The sequence below is a fragment of the Pteropus medius genome, unplaced genomic scaffold (genome assembly GCF_902729225.1).
Source record: "Pteropus medius unplaced genomic scaffold, Ma_sr-lr_union100, whole genome shotgun sequence".
Classification (NCBI taxonomy): domain Eukaryota; kingdom Metazoa; phylum Chordata; class Mammalia; order Chiroptera; family Pteropodidae; genus Pteropus; species Pteropus medius.
In genome coordinates, this window is record NW_024340699.1 from 12,136,205 (window position 1) to 12,155,823 (window position 19,619).

The following is a 19,619-nucleotide window of genomic DNA, read 5'->3' on the forward strand; positions in this document are numbered from 1 at the left end:
ATCTGCATCTGCATCTGCATCTGTATCTATATCTGCATCTGCATCTGCATCTGCATCTGTATCTGCATCTGCATCTGCATCTGTATCTGCATCTGCATCTGCATCTGCATGCTCACACTTTCTGAGTCCAGAATGGAATACACAGGCCAAGGTCAAGACCCGATATACGGTAGCTCTGCCTCCCCCTTATCTGTAGTTTTGCTTTCTGAAATTTCGGTTACCTGTAGTCAACCACGGTCCGAAAATCTTACATGGAAAATTCCAGAAATAAACGATTCGTAAGTTTTAAGTTGCACTTTGTTTTGAGGAACATGATGAAAACTCGCGCCATCCCGCTCTGTGCTGCCTGGGACATGGGTCATCCCTCTCCGGATACGCGAGCGGCATGTTGGTCACTTAGTACCCACCTCAGTTATCAGATCAACTGATTTCGCGGCACCTGTGTTCAAGCAACCCTCGTTTTATTTAAAATGTCCCCGAAACGCAAGAGTGGGGATGCTGGTAATTCAGATATGCCAAAGAGAGGTCGTAAACTTTATCGCAGGTATGTATGTATAGGAAATGACATAGTATATATAGGGTTTGGGATTATCCATGGTTTCAGGCATCTACTGTATACAGTCATCCCCAGTATCCAGGCAGGGACTGGTTCTAGGACCTCCCCCCGAACCCCCGCATATACCAAAATCCACAGATGCTCAAGTCCCTTATACAAAACGACGTGGTATTTGCATATAACCTATACCATCCTCCCCTGTACTTTAAATCATCTCTAGATTGCTTCTAACACCTAATACAGTGTAAATGCTATAAAAAATCATTGTTATACTGTATTGTTTAGGGAACAAAGACAAGAAAAAAGTCTGCATTTGTTCCGTATGGACACAGCCATCATAAGCCAAACTACATGGAACATGTCAGCGACGATGCCACTTTTTTAAGAATATTTTTTGACCTGTGCTTAGTTGGATCTGTGAATTCGAACCCAAGGTCGACTGTATATATAAACTCATACTTTATAGGTGATGCTGTAACTTGGTTTGTGCATATGTATTCGTGTAATCCTGGAAAAATCTGCGAGAGGGCTCCCGCCAGGCAGATGCCTAGAGGTGCTGGTGGTGGATCTATTAACTTTTTCCTTTGTATGCTTAAAAATTTATTTCACTGTTGCAACAAGCACATATTGCTTTTGTAATAAAAACAATGATGACATATAATCTAAGAAAACTCTTGTTGTGATTTTCACTGGAGTATAGCTTTTCTCTAGACTCATTCTCAAAAAAGTACATCTGGCTTCCTAATGAGAAACGCACATAAATATGGACTTAGCCAATGAGCGATGATGTCCTGTGTTCATCTGTTAGCTTATTTATTGTCTGCCTGTCTGCACTGCAGTATAAGCTCCATGAGAGTGGAGAGCTGGTTTGGTTTCCCCTCAGGTCCGCGGCACTGAGGAAGGTATTGGCAAATGGTAGGTACTCAATAAACTTAATTATCTTTACCTGTCTTTATTTTGCGGCAGTGAAGTGTCTTGCCCAGGGTCACAACCGGCTTTTAATGACAAAGTAATAATTTGTTCATTTGATCAATAAACATTTATTAAACACCTACTATGTCCTGTTTTTGAAATACCTACTACACCCCATGCCAGGCTCCTGGCATATAAAAACGAGTAGGAATAACGAGATGGATAAAATCTCTGCTCTCTAGAAGCTTCCAGTCAGTTTGTGGGAGGAGAATCGGAACCAGCATGACATCCTGTTACCGTGTGAACATTGGGACCCAGCTCAACCAACCCAGCTGCGTGTTCCAGGACGGACTTGCTTCTGGAAGGTAAGACAGTGCAATCTGCTTATTTACGAAACCTAACAGATCCAGGAATTCCACTTCTGAGTATTTACCTGAAGAAAATGAAATCGCTATCTCAAAAAAATATCTGCGCCCCCACGTTCACTGCAGCATTATTCACAATAGTCAAGACATGGAAGCAACCTAAGCATCCATCGACGGATGAATGGATAAAGAAAATGTAATATATCTATACAAATATATTCAGCCATAAAAAGGAGATTTGGAGATTCTGACTTTTGTGGCAACATGGATGGACCTTGAGGGTGTTATGCTAAGTGAGATAAGTTAGACAGAGAAAGACAAATACTATACAATCTCATTCATATATGGAAACCAAAATAAACAAAAACAGAAACAAAAGCAAAACCCCCCCAAATTCATAGATACAGAGAACAGATTGGTGGTTGGGGAGGTGGGGAGCAGGTAAAATGGGTCAAAAGCTACAAACTTCCCATTACAAGATAAATAAGTAAATAAGTTCTGGGATCCGACGCACAGTGTGGTGCCTACAGTTAATAACGCCGTATCGTATATTTGAAAGCTGCTAAGAGAGTACGCCTTAAACGTTCTCATCACAAGAAAAAGAAGTTTTTCGTAACTGTGTGTGGTGATGGACGGTAACTGGACGCAGTGGCAATCACTTTGCAATGGACGCATATGTCGAATGATTGTGTCGTACGCATAAAGTAATACAGTTACATCTCGATTAAAAAACAAAAAAAGATAAGGGACAGCTTGCTCTTCAGGATTTGCTTCAGGACCCCTGCCCTGCTGTGCCTGCCAGCTGAGGACTCTTATGTCATAAACTCTGCCCAGTGGCAGCCAGTTCCCTGCCTGTAAGACCTGCCTTAAAATCATCTATCAAGGCCCCTACAAATACCTTCCTCTAAATCCCCATTTTCAGGTACTCCCGAAACGCTGTCAAGGCTGTACCCTCCCTGACGCCGGGACTGATAAACACAGCTTTGCTGGATCGACAGGTTTTTCTGGTCGTCTTTTGGGGCTCCCACAGTCGATGGGAGGGTGGACAACATTTAAATAGGCAAAAAAGCTAACGAGATCATATCAGCAATGACGCAACTCTCAGCAGAAGAAGGGTGAGGTGATTGGGACCCACAGGACTTGAGTGGGAGCACAGGGCACAGACACAGCTCTGGTGGCCGGAGAAGTCTCTCAGAGGAGGTGACTTGTCGGCTGAGACCTGAGCCGTGAGCCTGGGGGGATCTGGGGAGTAAGCACTCCTGGCTGAGGGAACAGCTTATTCAGAGGCCCCGAGAAGGGACAGTGGGCACACTCAGGAATGTGCAGCGCTGTAAGTAGACAGAGTTAGGGGCAGCCAGGCAGGGAGGGGGCTGGAGGCCTCGTAGGCTCCGGTAAGGAGTCTGGGTGTCATTCTGAGGCCCCTGGCAAGTCGCTGGGGGTTTGATGCAGGGAGCAACTGTCAACAAGTACTATAAAAAGAGCTGAAAACGTGACTCTCATTCGAACATTATCGTGAGCCGGTGCCAAAGTTTGATTTAACTCACTGAAGAGGGAGCCAGCCAGGCGGTAGGTAGAGCTGGAGCAGAGTGTTTGAGGAACGCAGCCCCCCCGCCCCCCACTTCCCACCCCACCCCACCTACCCTCATCCCCTTACACCCCACCCTAAGGAAGGTAATGCTGAGAAAGCGTTTCTAAGTTAAAGACAAAACTAGTTAGGGCCCCAGTGCAGACTGAGCGCTTCGCAAACATCGCCTCGATTACTGTTCTGACTTCACTGTGGGTTTGTTGGGAGATGGTGGGTGCCCTACCACGCACCACTCTGGCCTCTTGACTTTATTACATCAGGGCCCACCTAGCATTATCAAACCTTCTTTGCCCAAAGTCTGCCCAGGGCTCAGCATTTGAAGCACAGACCCATCCTGCCCCAGGAGTCCAGACTGCTCTCCTTGTGACCTGCACCAGGGCATTTGCTCGCTGGCGAGATGGCCGTGCACGGGGCCGAGGGCTTTCTGTAAATCTTACTTAATCCTTACCGTAACCCAGTGGTTCTCAGTGGGGAGGGGGGACCCCAGGGAATGTTTGGCAATGTCTGGAGGTAGCTTAGGTTGTCACGGCTGGTTGGGGGGATGCTACTGGCATGTTGTGGGTAGCGGCCACGGGTGCTGCTGACCCCTCCTCAAGGCACAGGACAGCCCCATAATGGACAATTAACCTGTCCAATATGTCATCAGCTGAGGCCGAGAAACCCTGAGCTAATGCCAGGAGGATCCAGTCTGACCCACAGTTTACTGAGATTTAGAGTCAAATTTGCTGCCCCCAAGGCCCCAGAGCTTAATATTTTAACCCAGGTCATAGCTTCAGCCACCATGCCAGGGACTATTACTCTCACGGCGTCCCTGAGCCAGCCAAGGAGGGGCCAGCCGCTGAATCGTTTCAGTAGGAAAGTGACAGGGACAGGTTTCTATGGTGGAAAGATCACCATGGCATGTGGAGTGGCGGATGGGGGCTGGACGGTGAGGGGCCAGGGGCCGGAGACCGGGTGCAGGGTTAGGGGGGTTGGTGGGGTGGACCCAGGGACCGAGGCTGTTGGCGAGGGCAGATTTTTCCACACTCGCCAAGTCAAGAAGTGCAGGCGTGAATGTTAACGCCGCCACCTCATTCCAAGCCTGCAGAGACAGGATTTCCGAGGTCAGCGAGGACGTCTGCTCGGGGGAGAGGCCCGGGCTGACTCTGTCATCAGATCAGCTGGCAGATACTGCGGTATCCACTGGGCCTTTTGTGAGACCCGCACTGAGCCCACGAGAATGGAGAAGACACGGACGGGGCACGATTTAGGGAGTGATTCTAGGTGCTGGACACAACAGCCACGGACAGGTCGACAGTAATCAAACGAGTGAGCACAGACGGCTCCCGACCTGCAATGGTTCGACTTACGATTTTTCAACTTTACGGTGCTGGGAACGCGATACGCACTCAGTAGAAACTGTCCTTTGAATTTTGAACTTGGATCTTTTACTCGGGCTAATGACGTGCTTTACAGAACTCCCTCCCAATGCCAGGGGGAGGCTCCCAGTCAGCCCCACGATGGTGACGGGAAACAGCTGATACTCCACAATGCACTGCAATGCCAGCGTTTTGGGAAATATTGCGGTCTGAGTTTTCACATCCCACCATGTCTATAAAACGCCCATGTGTGTCCTCTGCCCCTGGTGAGGAGGCGGGCATTGCTCTTGAGATGAAACGCACAATAACGGCCCAACTGCAGCCTAATACGGCTGTTCTGAGCTTGTTTGGGGTGGGCTGGGCTGAGCTATGATGTTCGGTGGGTTCGGGGTATTAAATGCGTGTTGACATAACAATACTTTCCGCTTTCAATGGGTTTCTCGGGATGTAGAGCCATCTAAAATCAAGGAGCACCTGTAAACAGTGTGTGAGAAAGAGACAGAGGACTTAGAGGAAAAGAAATGATAGACCTGGGGGTCGCAGGGAAAGTCTGGGATATATTCTCGTTCATATAAATAGCGTCTTCCTTAGAACTTCTTTGGAATTTCACTGGAAGTCTTTGCAGTCAAGGATAAACTCATCGTGACCCAGCTTTTGCTCAGCTGGCCATTCAGCTGACGAACCATTTTGGGAACGGGCCTGCTTAGGCCCAGGAGTTGGGGGGAGGAGGGTGGAGCCCCTTGAGCATAGAGAAATCGGTCTGGCCTCATCCGCTGTGTGGGGGACAGCCCCCAGAGATGGGATGAGACCCAGGAGAGTTTTGCTGGACAAATGGAGACAGGACGAGGACAACCACATGTCTAGTCCACACCTGCTGCCCTGGCATCATTTTCAATGGGCCCTTCATACTCTCGAGTGTCCGGGTTAGGATGTAAGGTTTGTGGTCAGTCTAGAGATGGCCCTGGGCTCCGGGTGGGGAGAACTGGTCCCCAGGGAGCAGGAGGGCCTGTGAACAGGGGACTTATGAAAGGGAAAGAACTCTCGAGGAGGAAATGGATAGGCATGCAGGCAGAACACCGTCCCCTCCCCCCCCCAAAAACAAAACAAAATAAAAAAACCCTCGGACCAGACGCTGGTGTCAGTCTCAGCACACAGGTAGAGCCGAGAAAGACTTTGGTGATCAGCCCAATGTCCGGGCCTGCGGAGCGCAGATTTCCATGTTATTTGAAGGACAATTACCGAAGTCACCACTCTGTTTCAACGAGAGGCCAAATTAAGTGGTTACTTAATTAAGCCGTCTCCCCGATGGAATAATGTTTGTCTTTGCAACGCAGAAAACACGCGATAATGTGATGAATAAGGCGCGGCTCCTCCTTCTCCTCTCCGAAGTCCTCCCCAGACCCCCCCACCTTGCACATCACGGGGTTTGAGGTTTGCATCCGGGCTCTGGCTCCTGGTCCAGGTCCCAGCGCCTCCTTCACGGCGCAGCGAACGGCTGGCTCCAGCGCGCCCCCGCGCGGCCGTCGCCGAGAAGCTCACCTTCAGCGGAGGGACAATCTGGTTTTGATTCAATTCGGTTAAGTCAGGGGCTTAGCGAGTCTGGTTGGGCTTGAGGCTTGGTTCGGGCCGTCAGGGACGATAAACAAGAATGTTTAGGCTCGTGGAGTGGGGATGGGGGCACGTGGAGACGGATAACTATGAAGATAGGGTTAAGAGTTAATGATCGGAGCCAGGCTGTCTCAATTACTTCTCCTGTCGCTACTGGAGAACTGTGACTTTGGGCAAGTCGTCAACCTTTTCGACGTTGTCTCTGCCTCACACACTGCTTGGAACACAGAAAGCGCTTGCAAATTGTTAGCTGTTATTATTATTATTATTATTATTATTATTATTATTATTATTATTATTTCTATTCATATCACGGTGGTCTTTGTATTACATAAAGACATATTCCCCGCTCCCGTTCTCCATCCCTCACTGCTAATATTAAACTTAATATTTTTGTAAAAGTAATGGAGAGAAATTTCAAAAATTGATATCATTCATGCCTACAATTAAATCATTTTCAGTTCTTCAAGCATTTGTTTCCCCCTTAAACTAACCCAGACCCAGGAGAAATGGAAGTACCTATGTCATAGAATTCACATTTAAATTCATAATTAGCCGTGGTCACTTCCTTCCTTCCCCACCCTCTGCACTTTCTGGGTGGTGGCGACTGTGCCATGAGCTGGCCTCACATCCACCCTTGAGACTTTAAAAGAGCGTCTAGAGAAAACACGCTTTTATCACAAAGGGAGACACGAAACGTAAATAGGTAAACAAATGGTTGCTTGATTTGAATATTAATAGATAACATGACTTTTTATAAATTATAACTAACATTATGTAATTATATAATAAATTACATGATATTAATTCATAAAGTTCGTTACCGCAGACTGGGGTTTCGGCACCGTCGATACCTTAGACCGGATAATTCTTTGTCGTGGCGGGGACTGTTCTGGACATTGTAGGATGTTTGTCAGCATCCCTGCCCTCTGCCCATTAGACGCCAGTAGCAACCTCCCAGTTGTGACATTGACAAATGTCCCCTGGGGTGGGGGAACAAAATCGGCCCCAATTGAGGAGCAGCGTTAGTGTGCTTTTTTGTGAGATCATCGAGTTAGAGCCGAGAAAAGGGAGAGTCCAGCTTGCAGCATCGTAAGGCAGCAGTTCTGGGAGAGCATGTTGCCCCACCTCCCACCAGACAGGCTGGCTATGACGTGGGAAAGGTCCCCACGACCCCTGCAGGGCTGGAATCCAAAGCAAAGGAAGTGGGAAGTGAAAGCTGTTCCCAGGACCCACAATTCTGCCGCGTGCAGAAATCTCATGACAATTCTTGGAATCTTATTAGAACGCGGCTAGTTTATAAAAGATGCCTATTATACTCATTGTAAAACCAACATTATAATAAGAAAGGACAATTAATTTTTTAAGTGCCACAAAATCCTCATATTCCTTGCATACTTTGGCTTTTATTTTTTGCAGGGTACTTGTGGATCTTATGCACCAGGAGCTGGCAAACTACAGCTTATGGGCCAAATCTGGCCGGCTGCCTGTTTTTATAAATAAAGTTTTATTGGCACACGGCCACGTCCATCACTTACATGATTGTCTGTGGCTGCTTTTGCTCAACAGCAGCAGAGTAGTTGTGACAGAGACCACGTGGCCGGCAGAGCCTAAAATATTTACTGTGTAGCTCTTTACGGAAAAAAATTGCCCATCCCTTTCACATATCGCCCATAAAACTTCAATTGTATTTTACTATTTATATGGCACAGATCAAATTTAATATCATTTGGGTGGCACCACTCTTACCTGATTATCATAATGGCCAAGGGAGGGAGGTATTGTCATTATTATTCCCAATGATCAGAAGAGACAACGGAGCCAAGAAAAGTGACCCGAGGTGATTGGCCCGAGGTCATCGCTGGTAAAGTCAGAGCTGAAATTCACAAGCTCGTCCTGTGCTACCTGCCCCGAGCTGTGAATCTATCATAGACATGCTGTAACCTGCAGATTCACTTTTGGGTAAGTTTATTATAAGTTAATTTTTCTAAACATTCAGCTTTTTAGTAGTAACCAGTGCAGAATTTGTTTTTTTTTTAAAAAAAAATGCTTTTTTGGTTAGTTTGTTTGGATTCTTAGCATGGGGACTTAATGGCAGAAATTTCCCCAAACCAAGATCACTTAATTTTTCCCTCCTAGTAAATAAATCAAGGCAGATATATAATTTGTCCGTTGTTTTACAAATATGAATGCAGAGCAAGGAACAAACCAGGCTGGTACGGCATCTAAAAGCAAGGTGAGACATGTGGGACTTGCATAGGAGGCTTATTTGTTTTTGCCCTGGGACAGAATTAACTCACATATCTGAGATATTAGATCTTTAGTCCATACTTAAAGTGTAATGTATGGGAAAAGAGAGTTGGGGGGGGCGCAGGGAGGTTCTGTGGTCCAATAAATTTGGGAAACACCAGTTTCAACACAGATAAAATAGGTTTATGCTGCGAGACTTCTCAGAGCCTTTACTAGGCTAACGGGCACGTAATGTGCATGTACCTTTCCAGGGGACCAAGGTGTGTGCTGCACTTTACAACCTCCTTGACGGTGGTGTGCTTGCTTCCACACACATCTGCACATGTGAGATCTGTGCCATCTGTTCACATGACACGTCTACCGAAGACGGATTATCATCATCCCCACTTCACAGACAGACAGACAGACAGGCTCAGGCCGGTTCCAGCATTCAACTGCAAGCCGTCCACGCCAAGCCCGCGGTCCCAGCTGCTGTGCCACCCAGCCCCCTTGGCTGGATCCCCCGTGTTAATCGAATCAGTCACATCCTCCTACTTCATTAAGGGAACCGGGGGGGAAAAATGGTTTAACTTTCTCACTGAGTTTTTCAGACTTTTCCCTGAGAAACTGACCTACTTTGTGGATTGTTCATGTACCAACGCAGTTCGAACTGACTGGAACATAGCGATGGTCTTTCTGGCCACCGCAAAGGCCGTTATGAAGTCAGCTGGGTCTGATGGTTCTTGCTCTCTGTCCTAAACTTCGAGGTGGCCCCTGTGTGGTCACGTAGAAGCATATTATTTAGAATTTTGGGTTGCAAGTGCAGAAACCCAACAATTAAGTAAAAAGAGGACTTTACTGGCTCATGAATTTAAGGAAGGGCTGAAGAACCAAGCTCAGGAAGGGCAGCTGCTGCCTCAGGCTCAGGACCAATCAGAACCATGTTCCCAGAGTGTTCCAGAATACGGTTTCTGCCTCGTTTCTTGGTTTTCTCTATAGGCAGCTTTGTTCTCTCTTACTGCAGACTGTCTCTCCTGAGGCACAATACACGGTGACATTATCTGAGTGTTTTAATGTCACAGCTTCAGTCCTCAGGTAGGAGCTGGCATGTTTTCTAATCCCAAGTCCAAATCCCAAGGAAGATGTTTATTGGTCCAGCTGGGTCAGGTGATCATCCTGGGAACCGTCGGCTACATCCAGAGGTGGGAGTGGAAAGTCACAGGGCGTTTACAGGGAGGTTGTCAAATTAGCCATGGGACAAAGGACATTTCTAGAGAAGGCAAAGAGCAGACAGTTCCACTTCTCCATGGAAGCCAGTGGTGGCCAGAAAGGTCTCTGAAATTCTAACTCTGGTTTTTTCTTTGCCTATGATAGCTGATCATTTAGAAGGATAAATTCCTATTTCGCTAAAAATTGTTTAAAATTGTCTTTCTCATAAAAGAACCAATAAAGAGTAATATTTAAGTGGGGCTAATTACGGTGTCACCTCATAGGATTCTTGAGAAGACAAAAGGATGTAATTTAGTCAAAGCGCCCGGCACCGCCAGGGAGCACTCAGTCACTGCTAGCTGTTACTCTGATCGTCCAGGAACTGGGTGTCCATCCAGGGTCTTCTGAGGACGTGGGTGTCTCTAGGGGACCCTAAAAGTGAAGCCTCAGCTGTGTGCTAGGTGGATCAAATTCTCCACCCTTCTCCTAAAACCTCCACTCTGCCTCGCAGTGAGGGTGAATGTGTTTCCTGAGACAACCTCGTTTCCTAAGAGAAAGGTCTTAATTTTCCCAGGAAAGGGTTCATTTCATTAAATCTGAAAATGGTTTCAGCTGTCTCAAGGAACAGGCCGGCCTTGTCCTCAGCCCCGACACCTGGGCTCTGTCCCCTCCTGCCCACGCGGCCGACAGGTGCACGGGGCGTCTCTCCCTCGGCCGCAGGGGTTCCCAGGCCACCAGAGAAATCAGGCCGCTCGCTGCCCCGTGGAGCAACAACGAGGGGACACCGAGAGGACCCCTAAAACCACTGGCTTCCCGCGCGGGCGTGCGTGGGGGCAGCCATATGGTTTTTATAACCGACAAGACGTTTTGATTCATTAGAATGACCAGAATTGTGCTCAAGGGAGAGCGACGCCAAGGGAACCCCGACAGCGAAGGAGCGGAGGGGACCCCGCTGGCTCGCTGGGCGCCTCCCGCGCACCGGCTCACGTCCGGTCCCCTCGTCCCCAAACGCAAGCGCCATCGGTTTGGCGGATGCCAAAGCATGCCGCGTGATGCACGGGGAGGGGACAGTGGGGACAGAGCCAGCCGCTGGTGTCGGTCGGCCGTCCCACCGCTCTGTAAAGTCCACTTTCCTTTTAATCTGGCTGCTCTTCGCCGGGGCTGTTTTAATGACGCGTCCGCTGTCAACACAAAACATCTGTTCTGAAGGCTTGCTCTGGTCGCTAATGATGCCCCGGATTATTAAGTCTGGAAGGAATTTCCAGCTTGGCGAGCCGGGTCCTCCCTCCCCGGCCCTGTCTAGGCTTTCAGCCCCTGCTGCCCCGGCCTCGTTAACCTCGTGTAAACCGACCTAGGAAGGCGACTCTGTTTGGGGGGATGTCCAGGGTACAGTGTCCTGCAGTGTGGTTCTGACAATCCCTCCCTACAGATCCAGGCTGTAATTCAGTATTCCTGCCAAACGCATTCTGTAAGAAATTCTTGTACCCACACGTTCGCGTGTACTATATGTATCTGCATATGTTATATGTATTCACATGCACACACGTACACACAGGGCACACGCACCCATGCATATAGGCATATATTATATACACAAATACACAGGTGTGTATAGTACACGGGAGTGTGTGTACACATAGGTACACACGCACGGATATGTAGGTGTGTACACACACACATTTTTCCCCTGTGAGTCGGAGAATAGGGCAGACTGGCCTCCTGGTGGCCGAGCTCAGTGTCCTCTCAATTGTTCCCAGTGTGGCCGCAAACCTTCTAAAAGGACCCCCGGGGATGACCGCCTCCTGGTATTTACAGCCCCTGTGATTCCTTCCCTTTGAGTGTGAGCTGGACTTAGCGACTTGTTTCTAGTCAACAAAATGCAGCAAAAATGGGATATGACTTCTGAGAGCAGATTATAAGACTGCCTTCTGCCTCACTGGCGCTCTGTCCTGCCCGCTTGACTGTGTGCTCTGATGGAGTCAGCTGTCATGTGCAGAGGCCCGTGAGGCCAGGCACTGAAGGACCCCTAAGCTTAGCAGTCCCCGACCTTGTTGGCACTAGGGGGACCAGTGTTCCTGTGAGCATCTAACGCCTGATGATCTGAGGCGGAGCGGAGGCGGTGATGCTGGCGCTGGGGAGCGGCTGCAGATACAGATGAAGCTTCGCTCGCTCACCTGCCACTCACCTCCTGCTGTGCAGCCCGGTTCCTAACAGGCCGCAGACCGGTACCGGTCCATAGCCCAGGGGTTGGGGCTTCGGCTTGGCCTGTAGCAGGCACCACATCAACCTTAGCTCCTATTGTCGCTGCCTCCTCCAGACCGGCTTGGAGGGCCCCCTCTCCGGGGACTTTTCTTAGTCCCTTCACGTCTCTCACCGGGGGGAGAGGTCATCGGTCGTCTCGCCCGGAGCTCACAGCCTCTCAGGACCTTGCCCTCTGCGCGGTTGCTGGCCGTTTGTCTGTTTATTTGTTTAATATCTAACCCTCTTCTCTCCAGCAAACTGTGAGGTTCATCTTCGTGTCTGTAGCATCAAAGGCCTCCTAGAAAGTCAACGTAAGGAACTCAGCCTTCCTGTCTCTCTGTTCCAGGTACAGACACAGGTCGAAATCACTTTTCCCCTGGGGGTAAAAAGAAAGAGGTTTTCTGGTTTTGTTGTCTTTGAAGGCAGAGAGAACCACCTGGACTAACACTGGGGTGATTTCACCCTGTATTAGTCGGCTCAGGCTGCTGTATCAGGATGCTGTAAACTGGGTGGCTTATCAGCAACAGAAATTTATTTCTCACAGTTCCGGAGGCTGAGAAGTCCAGGATCGAGGTGCTGGCCGCTTTGGTGTCCAGTGAGCGCTCTCTGGCTGGGACGTTGATAGAGGTTCCACTGGATCCACAGAGCGAGCTGGGAAAAACTGCCATCTCGACAATATCGAGTCTTCCTGCCCATGAACGTGGAGTGCGTTTATTCAGTCCTGATTTCACTCGTCAGAGGTTTGTAGTTCTGCTCATGCGACTCTTGTGCGTCTTTTTTAAGTTTTATCTAAGTATTTCATTTTTTAGGGTACTCTTGTAAATGGTATTTCTCATTTAAACATTCCGCTTGTTCATGGAAGTGTGTAGGAAAAAGCAACCGCATCTTGTACATTAACTCGTATCTTGTGCTCTTGCCATAATCTCTCGTCCGTTCTCGAAGTCTTTTTTTTTTAATTATTAATGATTTTCCATAGAAATACATGCACGTTGTATTCCAAAATAGTGCTCAAAGACCATAAAAGTCAGCAGTTCCCTTCTCCCCAAGAATCTGCTTCCCAGAGCTGTTTCTTCTTGTCATGAAAGCACATTTTCTAAAACGTGTTTACCCAACTATTGCTCGATTTACTAACTTGAGCCATTTTTACCGACTTCCTATTATGATATACAAGATATAAGCTCTCAAGCTTCCATCATCCTAAGATGGTTCTATCACAGCTTTCAGTTACACACCCTTTCAAAGTTTAGATTATCATACTCGGCTGAGACAACTTGCATATCATTATCTCTCCACTTCTGTTTTTCCTAGAGTTATGACTCGGTTCACTTTTTAAACGTTTTTGCGTAGTTTTCTTTGGATCTCAGATGGGACCTCTCTTCATCTTCCGAAACCTCAGGTTCCCACACCGCCGAACAACACGTCTGCTGGTCTGCGGTTCTGCCTTATTCTCCTTGGAGAAATCTCTCCGAGCTCTGAGAGCATCTTTCTAGGGTGCCATAGAGCTGTCATTGTCACCACCCAGAGTGGTCCCTCCACTCCTCCCCTTTGTGGGATCGGCCCTTTCCCGGACCTTGTTTCCTCATCTTTTTTAGTCTGTTCCCCTGTTTCTGTGGTGCTCGTTTGCTAAAGGGTAAAAGGAAAGATTGCTCTTTGAGACGCTATTTTTTCTTTATCCTATTCTTATACTTGACAGACGGTCTGGCTTCAAAGAGAATCTCAAGTTGACAATTTATCTTTTCTTAGGAAAATAGTTTGGCGTTACATAGTCAGGTTAAAAAATATGCTTCCTTTTACTTATTTATTTTTTTCCCCAGAAATTCCACTCCCAGGTATAAACCCTGGAGACAGTGTCACACGGATACATGACAGTACTTATACGAGAATGCGCAGAACTTACCGCATAAGCAGTGCAGTATGTAGGAAGGACTCCCGGGCACAATCGATCACAGAGTGCTTGTTTTTCGTTACCACTGTCTTTTAAAAACTCATTGGCTTGGGATGAAAACTTGGGCGGGTCCAAACTGGTGTTTTGCTCACCGTTACAGACCAGAGCCTCTTCCAGTTACTTTCAGTCATGGGACAAAGTCATAATTCAGAACTCGAAATGTTTAGTCCGATATATAAGCAACTTTTCAGTCTTCACCCAAACTTTAGACTCTCCCTGCCGCTGTCCTCTGGGACTGGCTGATGGCTGGGCTGACCCTGTACCGGGGCGGGGGTGTGAGGGGTGGGGGGTGGGAGTGGGGAATGAGGTGTGTGTGACATAGGGGATGCATTTGGTTTCTCCAGACACCACCTCTTCCAAGAGTTTCCTTTCTAAAATTCAAAGTGACTGCAGACCATCTCTCTGTTCCAAGGAGCCACTTTTGGTGCGTGAGAGATACTCACGCAGCCTTCGTCCCTGTGCGGGGAGGCCAGGCTCATCCTGTGCGGCAGTCAATCTCCTTGACCTGCTGTCAGGCCATCCTGTCCGCTCCTGGATTTCTCCAGCCAGACTCAGACAGCAGTTCACCGCGGTTCCTAAACTTTGAAATCACAGGCGACTCTGCTGAGATCTCCCACAAGGCTTGAGGTGAGATGCAGACATCCTCCCCCATCCCGACCCCAGGGGGATGGTGAGATTTACATCATTACCCCAGCTCTCTTCCAATGAAACCTCAAAAAACCCTCGTCTCTCCCTCAGCCCGCCCTCTCTTAACCCTTTTACGTCCTCAAAGTGGGTGACGGGCTCAAGTGTCATGAAACTGGTTTCGGAAATTTTTTTTTTTTTTTTTGTAAATTCTGCATATAGCTCTCACTTTGGTTCCTGCTGGCCATCATATCCTGCTGCCTCAGGAAAAAAACGCCCAAGTTAACGTCTCATTTGTATTTTTAGTAGCCAAATGTTGGAAACGATTTCAATATCTATCAATAAAAGACTAGGTAAATGATGAGAAATGCATACGCTCCCAGCAATTCTGGTATATCTATGAAACACCATTCAACAGCGATGAGTCTTACAAACAGAATGCTACGAAAAATTACATTTATTACATATATTAGGATCATTATACGCGTTATACACATGTATGACTCACACTCCTTTTCAAACATGCAAAATAATAATGTTTAGAGACACATGCCTATGTAGCAAACTATAAAGAAATCTGAGGCATCAGATGCTACCTGTGATGACGAGGACAGTCTTCGCCTCTAGAAGGTGGAGAGTTGACCTGAAATGGAATGGCTATTCGGCGAGCTTCGACTGTCTTGGTGACAGTTTACTTATTAAGTTGGAAGATATTGAACGGTCCATTGCATTATTCTTTATACCTAGGGATATGTGTTAACCAATGTGAATTATAGTGAAGAAAATAATTTTTCCTTTGCATCTCAAAGGCTCGATCCATCTACCTACAGTTTCCAACGATGCTGGTAAGTAGGCCGATGCCATTTTCAGTTCCAATTATCTTGATGAGATTTTTTGCCTTTTTTTTCCCCCCCACTCTCTGGGAGCTAGTACAGTCTCTGAGTTTCCAAAATCTCACAGCGAAGGGCCGTCGGTGCGATTCTTTTTCAATTATTTTTTTTCTAGACACCGCTGGCTTCTTTCAGTATAGAATATGGACACACTTCCTTTAATTGTGAGAAATTTGAATCATGTCTCTAATAATATCACCCCTCCATTTTTGCTCGCCTTTTCTGAAATTACTATGATTTGGATTTGACACTTCCTGGACTAATTCTTTACTTTTCACATAATTTCCCAGCAATTTTTGACCTATTTTTCTTTCCATTCTATCTTCTGGGGTTTTCTCCAAATTGATAATCTGTATAATTTACAAAATTCATAATCCTATCATCTTGTAGTGAACTGAAATTTTCTTCTATCCTATTTTTAACTACGAAGAATTTTCTCTGAATTCTCCATCTTTAGAACGCCATCCCATCTTATTTCACGAATGCAACACCTTCTCACGTCTCCTGGAACGTCAAATATGTTTTGTATCTCTCCTACCCCCGGCATTGGATCTTTTCTCCTGAATTTCCCCTTTATCTCTCCCTCTTCCCTCTCCCCCTCCCTCTCTTCCTGTTCCCTTCCTCCCCTCTCCTCCTCCTCCTCCCTCCGCCTCCTCCTCCTTCATCTTTTTCCTCTTCCCCGTCCATCTCCTTCTATTTCTTCTGGTTCCTGATTTGATTTCCTTCACAGCCTAGGTCTTCGGGAGCTCGTGGGGATATCCACAGCCCCTTCCCACTCAGGAGAGGGCACCGAGAAGCTGGATGGAGCTCCTCGTGTGAGCCCCATGGAGGGTTTTACTACCAGTCAGCACTTCCTTAGGTGTTGACTTCGAACCCCTGAGGGTCAGTCACTGAGACACTTTCAGGAGGCCCACAGGGTCAAAGCTGCCTTCACAATCACACTACAATATTATTGGTCCTTTTCACCGTGTTGACGTTTGCACCCATTGGGCAGAAGCAATGGTGGGTGCAATGGTTAATTTTAGGTGTCAACTTGGCGGGGCCTTGGGGTGTCCAGATACTCGGTCAAACATTATTCTGGATGTTTCTGTGAGGGTGTTTTGGATGAGATGAACATTTCAATCAGTAGGCTTTGAGGAGAGCAGATGGCCAATCCACAATGTGGGTGGGCCTCACACAATCAGTTGAAGGCCCGAATACTACAGAAGAACCCGACTCCCCCGAGCAAGAGAGAGAGTTCTCAGCAGGTGGCCTCTGACGGGAACCTGAACATGGGTTCATCTGGGTCTCCAGCCTGCCATCCCGCCCTATAGATTTCAGACTTGCCAGCCTCTATATTTCCTTATAAAAAAAAAAATTTATTATTTCAATGTATGTACATATCTGTTGGTTTTGTTTTCCTGGAGAGCCCTAACTGACAAATGTAACGGGTGACACTGCTTGTGCCGATCAAGGCCGGTGACACCACACCGTAGCAACACATCTCGAATTGTTCACTCAAAATCAAAATCAAAATTCCAGTTTCGCTTAGGAATGCCATTTAGGAAGCGGGAAAGAAAAGATTGGTTTTATTAAATCTCAGCCCTCGAGCGCACATCTTTTTACTATTCTGCGTGACAGTGGGAAGTGGGCATGAAGCATCTCTGCTGCATATGGGGCACGATGGTCGTCTCGGGCTGCGTGTTCGCGTGATACACCGTTTTTATTCGAAAGAATGACTGGCAGACAAACTGTGGTTATTCAGACTTAGGTGCTCGGCAAACATTATTTCAAAAATGAAAGAAGTGAGCTCGTCCCTTCGTGGAAAACAACAGACAGTACATTTTTGGCAATGATATCATGTGAGCTCTAAAACGAAAATTAAAGTTTTGGGACTGACATCTTTCTAGTACTCAATTTTTTTCCGATGACACCAGCAGTGGTATTATGATATTTTGTTACAGCGATACCTGTTATAGATCCACAAATTATTAACAAAATATTTTCAATGAATGTGATATTTTGATATTGCATAATGAAACGCGTGGACGTTTTGGAGGTTCTGCTCGATCCGGTGAATCAATACAAAATCACATCTTGGTAAAAGATCCACTCGAAGCACCAGGGGAGGCCAACAGATTTTAATACAACAGAAAATGCAAAGTTTGGGGAGCTCAGGTGCGATGAGCAACCTAGGGGCCCACGAGCCCGAAACGTAAATGGCAGTGTGCTCTGTGGATTACAGATTCCGCATCGCTATCAGTCTCAAAGAAGCTATTACGTGCACACTTCTGACAAGAATATCCGCCATTGTTCGTGAAAGCCTTTGCAATATTCCTCCCTCTTCCACTGCAGATCTGTGTGAAGCCAGATCTTTACACGCCTCGACCAAACACGTGTCCCAACGTACTGAAAGCGGAAGCAGATCGCGAAATCCGGCTCTACCGTGACGCCACCCTTTAAGGAGATTTGCAAAGTTCTCAAACAATGCGACTCTTTTTTTGCTACATTTTTGCTCGTTTGGAAAAAAAACAGCTATTTTTCGTAAAAATATGTTATCCGTGCATGTAATTAATGGCTTTTAGTTGCTATTTTTGAGTGAACGAATCGATATTCAAAACATGTCTTGGTTTTCATTTCTAAATGTTGATGGCTATAACTCACATGAACAAAATCTCTCTAGAGTCTTCAATCATTTTCAAGAATATTGAGGGATCTTGAGACCAAACGATCGCTCTGCGGTGACCCGAATGGGTTGTCCCATTGGAAAAGGCTCACTCCCGCTGCCCGTGTGTCTGTTCTCGTGGGCTCTGCTAGATTATTTGTCACATATTTTTGTTGCCTCCCTGTTCTGGCCACGCTCTGTGGGAGAAGAGGTAAAATTAATTTGGGTCATATATTTTCCTTAACCTAATTTATCCGACGATTTAGTTCAGCCTGCAATCAACGTAAAAATTGTTAAGGAGACACTTTCCGCTGGTGTTATGGACAAGGTGCCTCGACCAGCTCGCACGCTCCCCGTTCCAAGTGGGCTCAGCGCTTGCATTAGGTTATCGGCGAAGGGATTTGCAGGTTTGACTCAAGCCCTCCACACCCTCTGCGTCCTGCCTCTATTTTCACAAGGCCCCTTTTCAGTTTGGACGGGCCTGTCCCCCACAGGGCCCCACGGAGCCCCACCACCCCACCCTTTAAAGACAACATCTCAAATCCCTCTCATGCAGCCCGAGATTTCTGAGCTATGATTCATTTTAAATTTCAGCAGGGCTTAAGTGCTTTACTTTCTTTTTAAATAGAGTTGGGAGGAAAAATAAATACCTCGATAGAAAAATGTGCAAAGGATATTAACGAGGGATTCACATACAAGGAGGTACATCTGAGCACCATGACAGGATGCCTGGCTTCTGTTCGCAGATGACAGCAAACGCCCTCGTCAAACGGGGGTTTGACAGGGCGGCGTGTCAGTGAGTGTAGAGAAATGGGCTCTTCCAGAAACTACGTGAGGGAGCGTATATCCAAACAGCCCCTCTAGAGAACGACTGAGTGGCCTCAGGTAACGCTGACAAGGTGCGCACCCTGTGACTAGAGCTTCTCTGTGGGGGCGTCTTCCTTCAGAGAACTCTCCTACCTGAGCACCAGGAGGCGGACGCGAAGATTCTCACGGTGGCCTTGTTTGTCACCCGAGGAATCTGGAATGACTTAAATCTGCTCCGATGGGGGAATGGATCATTACTCTGGGGTGCACAGATGCTGACCACAACGTGCCAGCGGAAAAGAATCAGCTAGCGCTACGCAGAAAAGTCACACACGGTCGAGGTGGAAAACCAACTCGTAGAATCACACGGGGAGTACGACGTAATCTTGCAAAAAGGTCACACGAAACAGTGCTAAGCTATTTTTACGGATGCTCACACGTACCTCCGGACTGACACAGAGGAGTGGTGCAAGGAGACACGTCGACTCGATGGCGGAGGACGCCCTCGGGGACACACGGAGGGAGACGGCCTAGGCGTGGGGCTCAGAAGGGACATCGGCATTGTCTGTCATCCAACATTTTGAGGGAAGCGATCTTCACGCGTTACTGGTGGGATTTAAAATCAATGAAAAATATGGGCCCTTCT